We start from the raw sequence: 14606 nt of genomic DNA on the forward strand, positions 1-14606 counted from the left end.
CTTTCTATGATCTAGAAATTTGTAAAAGATTGTAGATAATTTCAGAGAATAAATTTATTGTGAATTTTCATTAGCCAGAATGATACCAAGAATGAACAGAGCAAAAATATAAGAAAAATACATTCAATGTGGAAGCACCATTTTGGTTAGTATTGCACTAACAGCAACTACTTTGCTTGTATCTTCGGAAACAGCTCTATTTCTATCTTTAATAGCTCTATTTTTCTGTTTTAGGGTTCTTTTGAAGACCATGACCTGAAGTTAACAAGCTGACTTCAGTTTTTTGTGGGAATGGGATCCACTCTCAGGGTCTCATGACTGGCTGTTATTCGATGTAACAAGGAAGTCGCCTAGAAGATTAGCTCACCTTCGCAGTTTCGGGATTTTGTGACTCTAGAGGTGGGCGGACTCGAGATTGATGCCTCTGCAGGAATTCAGCGTGTTTTGGGAGACTGAAGATCTCTGGCTGTGTGCCCAGAGACCCAAGTTCTTTGGGCACAGAGCTCGGAAATGGCGACGCAACAGACTCTTAACATCGTAAATCAGCGAGTTGTTTGTTATGTCTCCCCTCTCACTGTGAACCTCTTTTTCCCTTATTAGGGAGAAAGCAAGCCCGTGGTATGTTGAATTACCAGGTGAGTGAGTAGTCTTAGGGGTACTGCAAGTCTGTGTCTTTACAGTTACTTTGCTGCACACTTGAGTGCTTGGTGGGAGGGTGCTGATGCTTTTTATTTGCTGGTGGGGAAGGGAGGAGTGATCACTGCTTTGCTGCTGCTTATGTATGGGAGGGGGGAGCTGGGGGGGCTTTGGGATTCTAACATTTATCTGTCATTCATTCTTTGGGCCACTCCTCTGTTTTTTCCGGATGGTTGTGAAGAAAAAGCATTTCCGGATGTATATTGTATACATTTCTCCTTGAGACCTTTGAAACTTAGTGACAAGAATTTGAACTGTACGGAGATGTTTTTAAGAAAGTGAAACACAGTAGCATGCAGTCCATTTTGCATTGCCCCAGAAATTCACCTAGTATTCTGGGCATGATTATCATGCTCCCTGATATATTTTCCATAATAACTCAAACTATATACTCCTTTTGTTTACTGCAGGGAAACTTGGACAAACTAGTTCTTGAGGCACCTATCGTTGCGCACTCCTTAAACAACTATTGCAGTACTGGATGAAGACACCTACCAGTAATTAATTACTTATATTCAACCTTTGTCTTGCCCTCTGTCCTCTCCGCATAACTCCACACTCTTGCATTGTCTTTGCTATTTTCAGTCCCAGTCTGATCTCAATCCTACTTTCCCTTGGCACTCCCACCACAAGTTTCATTCTGCAGCTCTGCACACCCCTTTTCCACTGATTCTGAAGATCCTGGCCTCCATCAGTGCAGAACGCTTCACAATCTTATGCCATTTCCAATCCTGATTGTCGAACATTCCCTTCAATATCATGCTGAGCACTATCCCAGTCCTACCAGCACATCACAAAATATAATGCCTCTAACTTCTTCCCACATCCTAATGTCAGAAACACCAATCAGATTTACTCTACTTATTCCAACGCTCCACCCACAATCCCACAAAATACATATATGTTACCAAATACTGACTTGAGAGTCATTTTCTTACAGGCATTTACAAGGGAAAAGGAAATACAACAGAATCTATGAAGAAAATCAAAAACTGACAATCAATGTGCAAAAGAATAAAATCTGTGCAAATAAAAATAATACTGAGAACACAAGTGGTAAAAAGTCCTTGAAAGTTTGTAGGTTGTAGAATCAATTCACAGTTGTGGTGAGTGAAGTTATTCATGCTGGTTCAAGAGCCTGATGGGCAATAATGGTTATTGAACCTGGTGGTGTAGGACACAAGGTGAGAAATGAGCATGGCCTGGATGATGGGGGTACTTGATGATGGATGCTACTTTCTTGTGGCAGTGCTCTCCACTCAATGCTGGGGAGTGCTCTGTCTGCAATAGACTGTGGTGTATGCACCACTTTCTGTAGAATTTTTATTATCTGTATATCGGTGTGTCCATACCAGGCAACAATGCAACCAGTTTGGACACTCTCCATTGTGCAGTGAGAGAAGTTTGTCAAAGTTTTATGTGATGTGCCAAATTTACCTAAACTTCTAAGAAAGAAGAGGTGCTGTTATGCCTTCTTTGTGATGGCACTTATATGCTGGACCCAGGACAGATCCTGAGATATGTTACTGACAAGGAATTTAAAACTACTGACCCTCTCCACTTCCGATCCCCTAATTAGGGCTGACTTCTGGACCTCCAGCTTCTTTCTGTAGTTGGTAATCAGCTCTCTGGTTTTGCTGACATTGAGTGTGAGGTTGTTGTTGTGGCACCACTCAAAACAGGTTTTCAATCTCTCTCCTATATGCTGATTTGTCACCACCTTTAATACAGTGAACAACAAGGGAGTTATCAGCAAATATGGCTTTGGGGCTGTACATACATAGAATGATAGGCATAAAGTGAGTAGAGCAAGAGAATAAGCAGATAGCGTTCACAGGAGGAAAACTATACTTCATTAACTTCTACATATTTCTGGGCACTGTATTTATACATTCTTAACAAAGGCAAATGGAGCAATTACTAAATCAACATTTTTGTCACATTCCCCATGAGTTCTTAATTAAACAAACTCGTGCTTGGTTTGTATTTTAAGCGGATATTTTCTGGAAATATCAAGCACAATTGGTATGGTAAATTTATAATCCAATCAGCAGGCTGTATTCAGTAAGGATATCTACAAACTAACACTGCAGAGACGAGGAGACTTTTTCCATATTATCATCAAAATAAGGCCCATAACCCTGTCAAAGCTTTTGTGAATACATAAAATTAATGGTCAAATCTGTATCCATAAAATGCCAGTAACTCTAAAACTATAAAATTCAATGTAGTTCAATGTAGTTTGGCATAGCAAACACTTTATTAAGGCTATAAGGTGACAATTTTACACAATGAAAGTCAAATGTGGTGGCTTAATTCATGTCAGACTACATTAAGCTAACACAGCGACTTCCTTTGTGTAAGTAGAAGAAAACTACAAACAAAATGCAGGGTATAAAAAGGGATTTAATATACAAACCCCATTTCCAGAAAAGTTGGGATATTTTCCAAAATGCAATAAAAACAAAAATCTGTGATATGTTAATTCACATGAAACTTTATTCAACTGACAAAAGTACAAAAGAAAAAATTTTCAATAGTTTTACTGACCAACTTAATTGTATTTTGTAAATATACACAAATTTAGAATTTGATGGCTGCAAAACACTCAACAAAAGTTGGGACAGAGTTAAAATAAGATTGAAAAGTGCACAGAATATTCAAGTAACACCGGTTTGGAAGACTCCACATTAAGCAGGCTAATTGGTAGCAGGTGAGGTATCATGACTGGGTATAAAAGTAGCATCCATCAAAGGTTCAGTCTTTGCAAGCAAGGATGGGTCGTGGCTCACCCCTTTGTGCCAAAATTCGTGAGAGAATTGTTAGTCAGTTCAAAAGGAACATTTCCCAACGCAAGATTGCAGAGAATTTAGGTCTTTCAACATCTACAGTACATAATATTGTGAAAAGATTCAGAGAATTCAGAGACATCTCAGTGCGTAAAGGTCAAGGTCGGAAACCACTGTTGAATGCGTGTGATCTTCAAACCCTCAGGTGGCACTGCCTAAGAAACCATCATGCTACTGTGACAATTATAGCCTCCTGGGCTCGGGAGTACTTCGGAAAACCATTGTCACTTAACACAGTCTGTCGCTGCATCCAGAAATGCAACTTGAAACTGTATTACACAAGGAGGAAGCCATACATCAACTCTATGCAGAAACACCGGCGAGTTCTCTGGGCCCGAGCTCATCTCAGATGGACTGAAAGACTGTGGAACCGTGTGCTGTGGTCAGATGAGTCCACATTTCAGCTAGTTTTCGGAAAAAACGGGTGTCGAGTTCCCCGTGCCAAAGATGAAAATGACCATCCTGATTGTTATCAGTGAATGGTGCAAAAGCCAGCATCTGTGATGGTATGGGGGTGCATCAGTGCCCACGGCATGGGTGAGTTGCATGTATGTGAAGGTACCATTGACTCTGAGGCGTATATTAGGATTTTAGAGAGACATATGTTGCCATCGAAGTGACGTCTCTTCCTGGGACGTCCATGCTTATTTCAGCAGGACAATGCCAGACCACATTCTGCATGGGCTACAACAGCATGGGTTTGTAGACACAGAGTGCATGTGCTTGACTGGCCTGCTGCCAGTCCAGATCTATCTCCTATTGAAAATGTATGGTGCATCACGAAGAGGAGAATCAGACAACGGAGACCACGGACTGTTGAGCAGCTGAAGTCTTATATCAAGCAAGAATGGACAAAATTTCCAATTGCAAATCTACTACAATTAGTATCCTCAGTTCCAAAATGATTAAAAAATGTTATTAAAAGGAAAGGTGATGTAACACAATGGTAAACATGCCTCTGTTCCAACTTTTGTTGAGTGTGTTGCAGCCATCAAATTCTAAATTTGTGTATATTTACAAAATACAATTAAGTTGGTCAGTAAAACTATTGAAAATCTTTTCTTTGTACTTTTGTCAGTTAAATAAAGGTTCATATGAATTAACATATCACAGATTTTTGATTTTATTGCATTTTGGAAAATATCCCAACTTTTCTGGAAATGGGGTTTGTAGTTTTATTGACATTCTTAGAAAACAAGAATGAACCAAACCTGTGGCTAAGTTTTGAATGTAGATGTGATCCAAGAAATTGGTCGTTATGACTTCCAACTTCATATTTGGCTATATATACTAAAAGAATGTTGCATTACTTCATCTCTCTGGCAACAGACTGAAAAATTACAAGTACAGTATTATCAGTTGAACTTGTTCTTCTGGCTTAGTTTCACAACTAACATACTGAAGGAAGATGTCCAACTCAGCATCCTATCAATGTCCTTCTGTAACCCATAACAACCTTCTATACTATCCAAAAATCCAGCAACACTCATGTCATCTGCAAACCTACTAACCCACTCTTCCACTTCTTCCTCCAAGTAATTTATTAAATTCACAAATAGTAGATTCCTAGATCTCAAGAGTAGATTTCTGGAGAGCATCACTAGTCACCAACCTTCAGGCAGAATACACTCCCATCTCCTACCACCCTCTGCCTTCTGTGAGCAAGCCAATTCTGAATCTGTGCCTCTTAACTTTCTGAATGAGTTTACTATGGAGAACCTTATCAAATGCTTACTAAAATCCATATATACTACATCTACTGCTCTACCTTCAATTTGTCTTCAATTCCTCAAAGAATTCAATCAGGCTTGTGAGGAACGACCTCCATGTCACAAAGCCATGCTGACTATTCCTAATCAGATTATGCTTCTCCAAATGCTCATAAATCCTGTCTCTAAAGATCCACGTGATCTAACAATATATCCAGTCAAGATGGTACTGTGTTGTGATAATTCCATCCTGGTTGGTGATCAGACTTAGTTTTTTTTTTAGGTGTTTTTCAATAAAACATTTACTTTGACATTATGCATTTAATTGAAATGCAGAACAAATTAGAACACTATCAATATTACTACAGTACAATAATACTGTGTATTATTTCCCAATGGTTATCAGCAGTGGAATTCATCCAGTTGACGCTGGCATGTGCTTTTGATTAACTGTAAATGAAAAAAAAATCAGCGCAGACATCTAGTGTAGATAATAGACTATATTCATACAATGCTTCAATGACTGAATCTTCCAAATCTTCATTTTCATCGTAACATTCAAGATGATTGTCGATACCTTCAAATTCTTCATAGTTCCTAACCAAAAGTAGTGAAATTGTTTCATTTTCATTCCCGGCTGTTTCTGGCATCTTCAAGCCTGAATGCTTGAAACTGCAGTGAGTAGAATTGTTATGAATTGTCTTAATGCTTATTTCTTGTCAATTATTAATGACAAAAATCACTGATTTTTGAACACAAGCACACTCAACTGATGGTAGTTAAAAACTGCTGGTTCTATTATTAATGCTTTTTGAGATAGTGATTTAGATGCATATCATATTTTTTACTGAGTTAAGTATTGTATGTAATTAGTTTTGCTACAACAAGTGTATGGGACATTGGAAAAAAAAAAGTTGAATTTCCCCATGGGGATGAATAAAGTATCTATCTATCTAAGCACAGCATAGCGTCTAGCAGCCACACAAGTGTATCTGACTGATGCTAGTTGGAAACTTTGGTAAATTTCCTGCCCCAATTAAGTGGCACTATATCTCAAATAAACCAAGGAGATCTAAGCTATTTTCTCCATTAGTTTTTATCCTTTAAAAGTTGACCCAAATAAGTAGTTGCCCTGATTAGCCAATGGCCCAATTAACCAGAATCCGCTCTATCTTTTAAAAAATTAAGTAGTGCAAAAAGAGATCAAAAAAAGAAAACAATAGTGAGGTAGTGTACATGGGTTCACTGTCCATTAAGACATCTGATAGGGGAGGAGACAAAGCAGTGTGTCTTCAGACTCCTGTATCTTATCCTTGACTGTAGCAATGAGAAGAGGGCATGAATTGTGTGATGGTGTGATGGAGCCTTCCTGAGTCATCACCTTTTGAAGATTTCCTGAATGCTGGGGAAGGTAATGCCCATGATGTTTCAACTTTCTGCAGCTTTTTCTGATCCTTTGCAGTTGCCCCTCCATACCAGGTGATGCAACTAGTTAGAATGCTCTCCATGGCACATCTGTAGAAATTTGCTGATCTTTGGTAACATACTAAGTCTCTTCAAACTCCAAAAGTTCAAATGAAATATAGCTGCTGTATCAATATGTAATTGCATTAATATGTTGGGCCCACGATACATCTCCAGAGATGTTGACACCCGGGAACTTGAAACTGTTTACCTTTTCCACCTCTCAATGAAGACTGGAGTGTGTTTCCTTGACTTTCCCTTCCTAAAGTCCACAATCAATTCCTTAGTCTTATTGATGTTGAGTGCAAGATTGTTGTTGAAACATCACTCAACCAGCTGATCTATCTCACTCCTGTATGCCTCTTTGTCACCATCTGAAATTCTGCCAACAATAATAAGCTAATCTATAAGCTTCCTTGTGCAACTTGATCTTTGATTTTTCTCACTTGCATACCCCGGTCTATTTAGATTGGCAATAACATCTCCTTCCCAATCTCCATCAGCACAGGTTCACCACAAGGATGCATGCTTAGTCCCCTGCTCTACATGCTTTATACTTATAACTAAGAGCCTAAACCCAAATCCAATTCCATATTTAAGTTTGCTAACAACAGCACTGTCGTAATGAATCAGCATATAGGAAGGAGAGTGAAAATCTGACTGAGTAGACCAAGGAGTTGATTATTGACTGGAGGAGGAAGAGACCAAAGGTCTATGAGCCTGTCCTCATTGGGGGATCAGAGATGGAGAGGGTCAGCAACTTTATTGAATTGAATTGACTTTATTTCTTACCTCCTTCACATACATGAGTAAAAATCTTTTCACTACGTCTACATCTAAATGTGCAATATGCATCACTGTAATTTATAATAAATAGAACAGTCAATGTAATATAGAGTACACTCAAGTCAGCGTGAGTTCATCAGTCTGATGGCCTGGTGGAAGAAGCTGTCCTGCAGCCTATTGGTCTTAGCTTTTATGCTGTGGTTACCGCTTCCTGGATGGTAGCAGCCGAAACAGATTGTGGTTGGGATGGCTAGAGTACCCAGTATTCCTCAAGGCCCTTTTTACAAACCTGTCCTTGTAAATGTTCTGAATAGTGGGAAGTTCACAACTACAGATGCGCTGGGCTGCCCGCACCACTCTCTGCAGAGTCCTGCGATTAAGGGAAGTACAGTTCCCATACCAGGAGGTGATGCAGCCAGTCAGGTTACTCTCAACTGTGCCACTGTAGAAAGCTGTTAGGATATGGGGACCCATACTAAACTTCCTCAACAGTCTGAGGTGAAAGAGGCGCTGTTGTGCTTTTTTCACCACACAACTGGTGTGTACAGACCATGTGAGGTCCTTGGTGATGTGGATACCAAGGAGCTTGAAGCTGTTTACCTTCTCAACCCCAGATCCATTGATGTCAATAGAGGTTAGCCTGTCTCCATTCCTCCTGTAATCCACAACCAGCTCCTTTGTTTTTGCGACATTGAGGTTTATCTCAAACCTCATTATTGTTTGAGATAAGGCCAATCAATGTTGTGTCGGCGGCAAGTTTAATTAGCAGATTCGAGCTGTGGATGGCGATACAGTCATGGGTATACAGGGAGTAAAGGAGGGTACTCAGAACACAGCCCTGAGGGGCTCCTGTATTGAGAGTCAGAGGGTTGGAGGTGAGGGAGTCCACTCTTACAACCTGCTGGAGATCTGACAGGAAGTCCAGGATCCAGCTACACAAGGCAGGGTCAAGGCCGAGGTCTCTGAGCTTCTTGTTGAGTCTGGATGGAACTATGGTGTTGAATGCTGAACTGTAGTCCAAGAACAGCATTCTCACATAAGCATCCTTCTTCTCCAGATGTGCAAGGACGGTATATAGAGCAGTGGGTATTATGTCATCTGTTGATCGGTTGTATCAGTAGGTGAAATGTAAGGGGTCCAGTTTGGGTGGTAGCAAGCTGCAGATGTAATCCTTTAAATTTCTCAGTGTTATCATTTCAAAGGATCTGCCCTGGACCCAGCATACAAGTGGAATTACAATGAAAGCATGGCAGTGCCTTTACTACTTTAAAGTTTGCGAAGATTTGGCATTACATGTAAAATATTGACAAATTTCTATAGGTGTTTGGTGTAGAGTATATTTTCCAGTTGCACCATGGCCTGGTATGGAAACACCAGATCTCTTGAATGAAAAATCCTATAAAAAGTTGTGGACGTGGCCCAGTCCATCACAGATAGAGTCTTCCCCATCATTGAACAGATGTACATAGAGGGCTGTCACAGGAAAGATAGATCCACCATCAAGGACCCCCACCATCCAGGCCATGTTCTCCTCTTGCTGCTGCCAAGAGTAAAATAGTGTTAAATGACAATGCCACACCCAAGTTTTGCAAAGCTCATCTGGTTCCTTATACCATCCATGATAAAGTACTGCAGCCAGTGAGCTAGATCACATGGAGTCTGAAGGAATTTTTTGCAAGGTTGACTGGAGCTCATAGGCAATGCTACTGGTCCAAGTAGCAAAGAAGATTGGGTCTATCAGACTCTGTGGTGACACTAAGGTCACCATTAACCCAGTATAGAAAGTAGATCAGTACCCTCTGCCCAGGATATAGGATATCTTTGCAAACCTTTTTGGAGGGAAACACTTCAGCAAAGTTCGCTTAGCTGAGGTCTAACTACGGATGGAGATGGAAGAAAATTCCAAAGTGTTTCTCACCATAAATACTCATAAAGGGCTTTATCGCTATCATAGGCTTATTTTTGGAGTAGCATCTGCACCAGTACTCCGGCAGAAAGCTATGGAACAGGTGCTGCAAGGTTGCCCAGGCTCTCAGTGTTACCTGGATGACTTCATTGTTACCTGTATGGATGAAAATGAACATCTCCAAAAATCTCAAGACAGTGTTAAAAAAGATTGGAAGATCATGGGCTCAGAGCACTATGCAACAAGTATAAATTATTTAAACCAAGCATCACTTACTGATTAAACCCATTGATATACAAGGTTACACAAGTGAGAAAATTCAAGCAGTGGCGGATTCCCCAAGGGCAAAAGATGTGTCATAGGCTACATCCACACTAGACCGGATAATTTTGAAAACGCCAGTTTCGCATAAAAACGATAGGTGTCCACACTATGCGTTTTTGAAAATTTCTCTATCCACATTGAAACGGAGATTTCGGCGAATCTCCTCCTCCTGGGCATGCGTAGGACACATCTACCGAAAACAAGCGTCATGTTTGGTGTCGAATCTCGCTGTAAAAGTCTGTGTAGTTACAGACTAGGAAAACTTAAGATGATGGATAGCTGTTGGCTCTCGCGCAGGAGAACTTAAAAGTAAAAATAAAACAAATACTGGAGCATACTGAGGCAACCAACAGGGAGTTCACAAACAGGTTGACCTGGCTGACGACGAACATTGAAAAACTGACTAACTCTGTTCCATTAATAAAGCACCTTGTTAAATGTATAAATGTTTAATGTTTGCATCAGTGTTATCTTGTATTTCCATACAATTAGGCTGTTACACATCTATTGTCAGAGAAGTACTTGCTTAAATAGGTAAACCACCTTCATACGAGCAAGGACAGAAAACAGGGCAAAGTGAGTATACTTATTTATTCAGTAAGTTATGGTTCAAAGTATTTGGTGAGTACATTTCTAACTCTTCTGGCTTCAGTCTCGTTGCCGTCTGTTCTGAAATTCTTAGGTTGCGTTCAAGAAAACAATGAAATAGCATGCTGCCGTCTGATAGTGTTTTCAGATTTCTCCGGTTACCCCGTCCACACTGATCTGCCCAAGCAGCATTTTCAAAAGTACCCACCCTGGAAAGCGCTTCTGAAAAGCTCTGGTTTCGGGGGATGAAAACACAGTTTTAGTGTGGATGGACGGTAAAAACTAAGTGAGAAAGCTTCGGTTACAGATTTATCCGGTGTAGTGTGGACATAGCCATAGTCATGGTCCTTTCCAGGAATTGTCAAATACTGTAACAAGTTCCTGCCAAACCTGGCTATTGTACTCCACCCCTTGAACTCATTACTATTGATAGGGAAACAATGGCAATGGACAAAGCAGTGTGAAATGGCTTTCCAAAAGACAAAGGAAATGAGGACTTCAGTCACTGTACTTACACATTATCACCCGCATCGTTCAATGAAGCTTCCCATGTACTGTGTGAAATGCCAACAGATCCAGAACACAGGAGTCCAGAGCTTTAAAACCACTTCCTGCAGTTCCAGTGTCAACTCCTACAACCATCATGGAGGAGATCCCAGAACCTGAGATTGTTTAATAGCCACAAGCCTCTCCTACCAAGCAGAGTGACGCCCCCCCTCAAATCAGGAAAGACATTATCCAACAATAACAAGGATAAGAATGCCTCCACAGAAATTAAATCTTTATGCCTGAATAGGACTATTAAAAAATACACACACACACACACACACACACACACACACACACACACACACACACACACACACACACACACACACACACACACACACACACACACACACACACACACACACACACACACACACACACACACACACACACACACACACACACACACACACACACACACACACACGTTGCAGAAACTGTTATAAGAAATCTGTGCTGTATGGATTGGACACTCCCATGTCCAAATGGGAAATACCTTAGAAGGTAGTGGAGAATGACAGATAAGATCCTGTGGAGTTTCTAAATATAGGCTGATAAGCAGGTACTGACGAACCAACAGACATAGTAATATTGGACAAGGAACAGAAGAAAGCTATACCTAATACATGTGGCAATCCCGAATGACAGTAACATTATAAGAAAGAACATGAGAAGCTGGAGAAATACCAGGACTTGAGAGAGTAGATAGAAAGGATGTGGAAGGCTAAAGCCAAATAAATCCCAGTGCTGATAGGAGCACTTGGAGCTGTAACACCTGGGCTGGTAGAGTGGCTCTAACAAATCCCAGTAACAATATCTGAGATCTCGGTCCAGAGGAGTGCACTACCAGGAACAGCGCAGATAATGTGCCGAACCCTCAAACTTCCAGGCTGAGATGGAGGGAAAAATACACGTACATATAAGTAGAGAGGTACCTGACATGAACATATTAGCCACATTGACTAGCAGGTCATTTTTTACAAGTAAATTGCACCTCATTGTGTATACAGCAAAACTACATACAAGAAACTCTGGAGCAAATATATGCATGAGCAAAACAGCTAGCTATTCTACACAAGCACACGTCAACAGATGGTTTTCCTTGCATGAACAGAGAAATGGCATGTATGAACAGATCATATTTCTATGGTGACACAGTTTAGGACATCTGTTCAGACACAAAAGTGAAACAAAACAGAATTCCCCACTGGCATATAGTATTTGACACATAAATCAATGTATGGAAAAAGATAAAGACACCAGGGTCTGTCATACATTTTCTAAGATTGTTTATATTGATTTGACATTGCTAAAAATACACTACCATTTTTGAAAACTGTTGTCATTGTCAATAACATGCTTATTGAAAAGATACAAATCTTACTAATGAGGCAAATGCTATCATGCACACCATACCATTTTTCACTTAAAAACATTTCTAATATGCAAATCATGTAAACATGTTGAAGCAGAACCTTAACTGTTTTGACACATCCAGTGATGCTTTTTTCCCTTGAAAAATCAAAGACTTACTACAGGACAACAAATAATTTTGAAATATTTAAACCTATTTCTACTGCCCTTGTAGTGAGCATCTACACACCTCTGTAGAGAGTTAAACAAATTCTCAAAGATCACCCAAGACGGACGCCTTCAAGGTTTTTAATGAGATCTTTTACTTGTAAAAAAAATTGCTATTTCAAGGGCAAATAAAAAGAGGATGGAGATGCGAGTCTTTTCACTGTGTGCTTCAAACTGAATCAAAACTGACCTGCGCAGGAAATTATATAAAAAGCAGCTTACATAGAAAGCAATGTTCTTAGAAAATGAACCGCGTCTCTCGAAGCCAAAACATTCCACAGAATGTCAAACTTAACAACTTCACAAAGGCTTTGGTAAAAGAAGGAGTCTCAGACACTGGTCTTGAAGACAGTCTTACTCCATTGTATTTAACCATTCTCACTTTGAAAATTCCATCCTTAATGACATACTTGCTCGTGGTAATGTCTAATGAACACAGAGGTGACATGATGCTTACCCGGAATGATAATTGCATGAGTTTCCTTTGAAGCAAGTTGTGCTTTCTTAATACATTCTCAAACTTGCAGTAGCTCCTCAGAGCCAAGAAAAAGACAATTTACTAAAGGAACATTGTTTCGCTAAAAATCTTTGCTTTGAGATGTACTGAACTTCTTTATAGTTTGAACAACAAGGAACATTTCTTTGGCCAACAAGAAAGATTCCAATCAGTTCTTCTGTACTGAGGTTGCTTAGAGATGTGCCAACCACTGCAAATACTGCCTTTTGTCTACTCCTATAATGGAATGGGTAATACGTGAAAGCTGGGCAATTATTCTGGTAAATGACTTCCAGTTGGAAAAATGCTCAAAGCATGCACTGCCGAGTTGGAGCTGTGATAAATAAGTGATGTTGATTGACACTTGAGGGCATATTTCTACATCTGCCTCAAAGTCAGCTCAGTCCAAAGCTTCCTGCTGACAATGCTCCTGTTGAGGATCAGCAAGAAATGTTGGGACAGTTAACCATGAGGAGAGGGTAAGGTGATTAGTTTAGAGTCCCCTTTGGCATGACAGCCAGGTTGAGATCAGTAGGAACATAGTTCCGTTGGCCTCTCTGAGTTGATCGCCTGTTACATTGGATCCAGTCATCTACAGAAACAGAATCTCCTTGTTTCACAAAATATATACCCAAGCACAACTTTACTGTCAATAAATAACTTGATATCATTTAATTCTGTGTCCAGCTTGTTGCTCATCATCTCTGTCACCTAAACTGATAGAACAGCAGCACCTAGTTGGTAAGGTGAGATCTGGTTTTGGAGTAAGCTTTGCCTTGCCCAGGATGAATCCAACTTCACTATATGAGGTGACCTTCAAGTATGCAACAGCAGGAATAGCTCTAGTTGATGCATTAGAAGATGCAGACCAAATTTTGAGCTGTAGATAGTGAAATTGTTATGTTGGTTCTTAGAATTTTCAAGCCTATAAGATCCTGAAGGGAAGTACATCCACAGGTCTCAGAGATCAACTCTCTTAATATGAAGAGTCCCTGGATATTGACTGCAGCAGCAAATCCAAGAGAGTTAAACAGGCTGTTGATAGTCAATAGCACAGCTCTACAGTAAAGGGTATTTCAGTATCAGCGTCCTGGAAAGTAAGGGTGTCAGTAACAAGGTCCCATCCAAAGCTAAGACTGCACTGCATAGGAAGGTCCTGTCCAAGATCAAGATTCTGTACACCTCTGGCCAGATCTTCAATGAGAAACATTGCATGACCTCAGCACTGTTGGATGCGGTCTTATGCAAAATGAAATTAGACTGCGCCAACAAGTCTTTCCGCACAATGACTGCTTCTTATACACTGAAAATGATTCAAGACCATCATCAACATAGAAAGACCTTTCTATGTACTTATGAGCTTTAGTCCTGAATTCCTTCTCTCCCTCGATAGCTGCCCTCTTAAGGCCAAGGATTGCCACAGCAGGTGAAGAACAGTTACTAAATACAGGAACTTTCATGCAGTACTCTAGAATCTTGTTGTACAGTTGGTAGGCATGAAACCAGAAGAATACGAGGTAGCCTTGATGATCTTCTCTCACTAGGAAGCTGTGGAACATTTGTTTGATGTCCATCATCACTGCGACGGACTCAGTTCCAAAACAAATGTGGATCCTGAGCAGACTGTTATTGAAGTTTGGACCCTGCAAGGAGCGCAT

The 14606-nt window shown here is 40.3% G+C and overlaps 1 protein-coding gene across 2 annotated transcripts in view; it reads right to left on the bottom strand.

The window, feature by feature from the left end:
• The window catches only part of LOC140729619 (uncharacterized), a 207573-nt gene that overhangs the window by 162315 nt on the left and 30652 nt on the right, over positions 1-14606 (bottom strand). The window contains exon 2 of one of the 2 annotated variants that reach the window (XM_073049583.1): positions 2249-2416. The exons of the other annotated variant lie outside the window; for it this stretch is intronic. The gene's annotated coding sequence lies outside the window, so the exon portion shown is untranslated. The remainder of the gene's footprint in view (positions 1-2248; positions 2417-14606) is intronic. 2 annotated transcript variants of the gene reach the window in all.

This window comes from Hemitrygon akajei, chromosome 6, assembly GCF_048418815.1.
Source record: "Hemitrygon akajei chromosome 6, sHemAka1.3, whole genome shotgun sequence".
In the NCBI taxonomy this organism is placed as follows: domain Eukaryota; kingdom Metazoa; phylum Chordata; class Chondrichthyes; order Myliobatiformes; family Dasyatidae; genus Hemitrygon; species Hemitrygon akajei.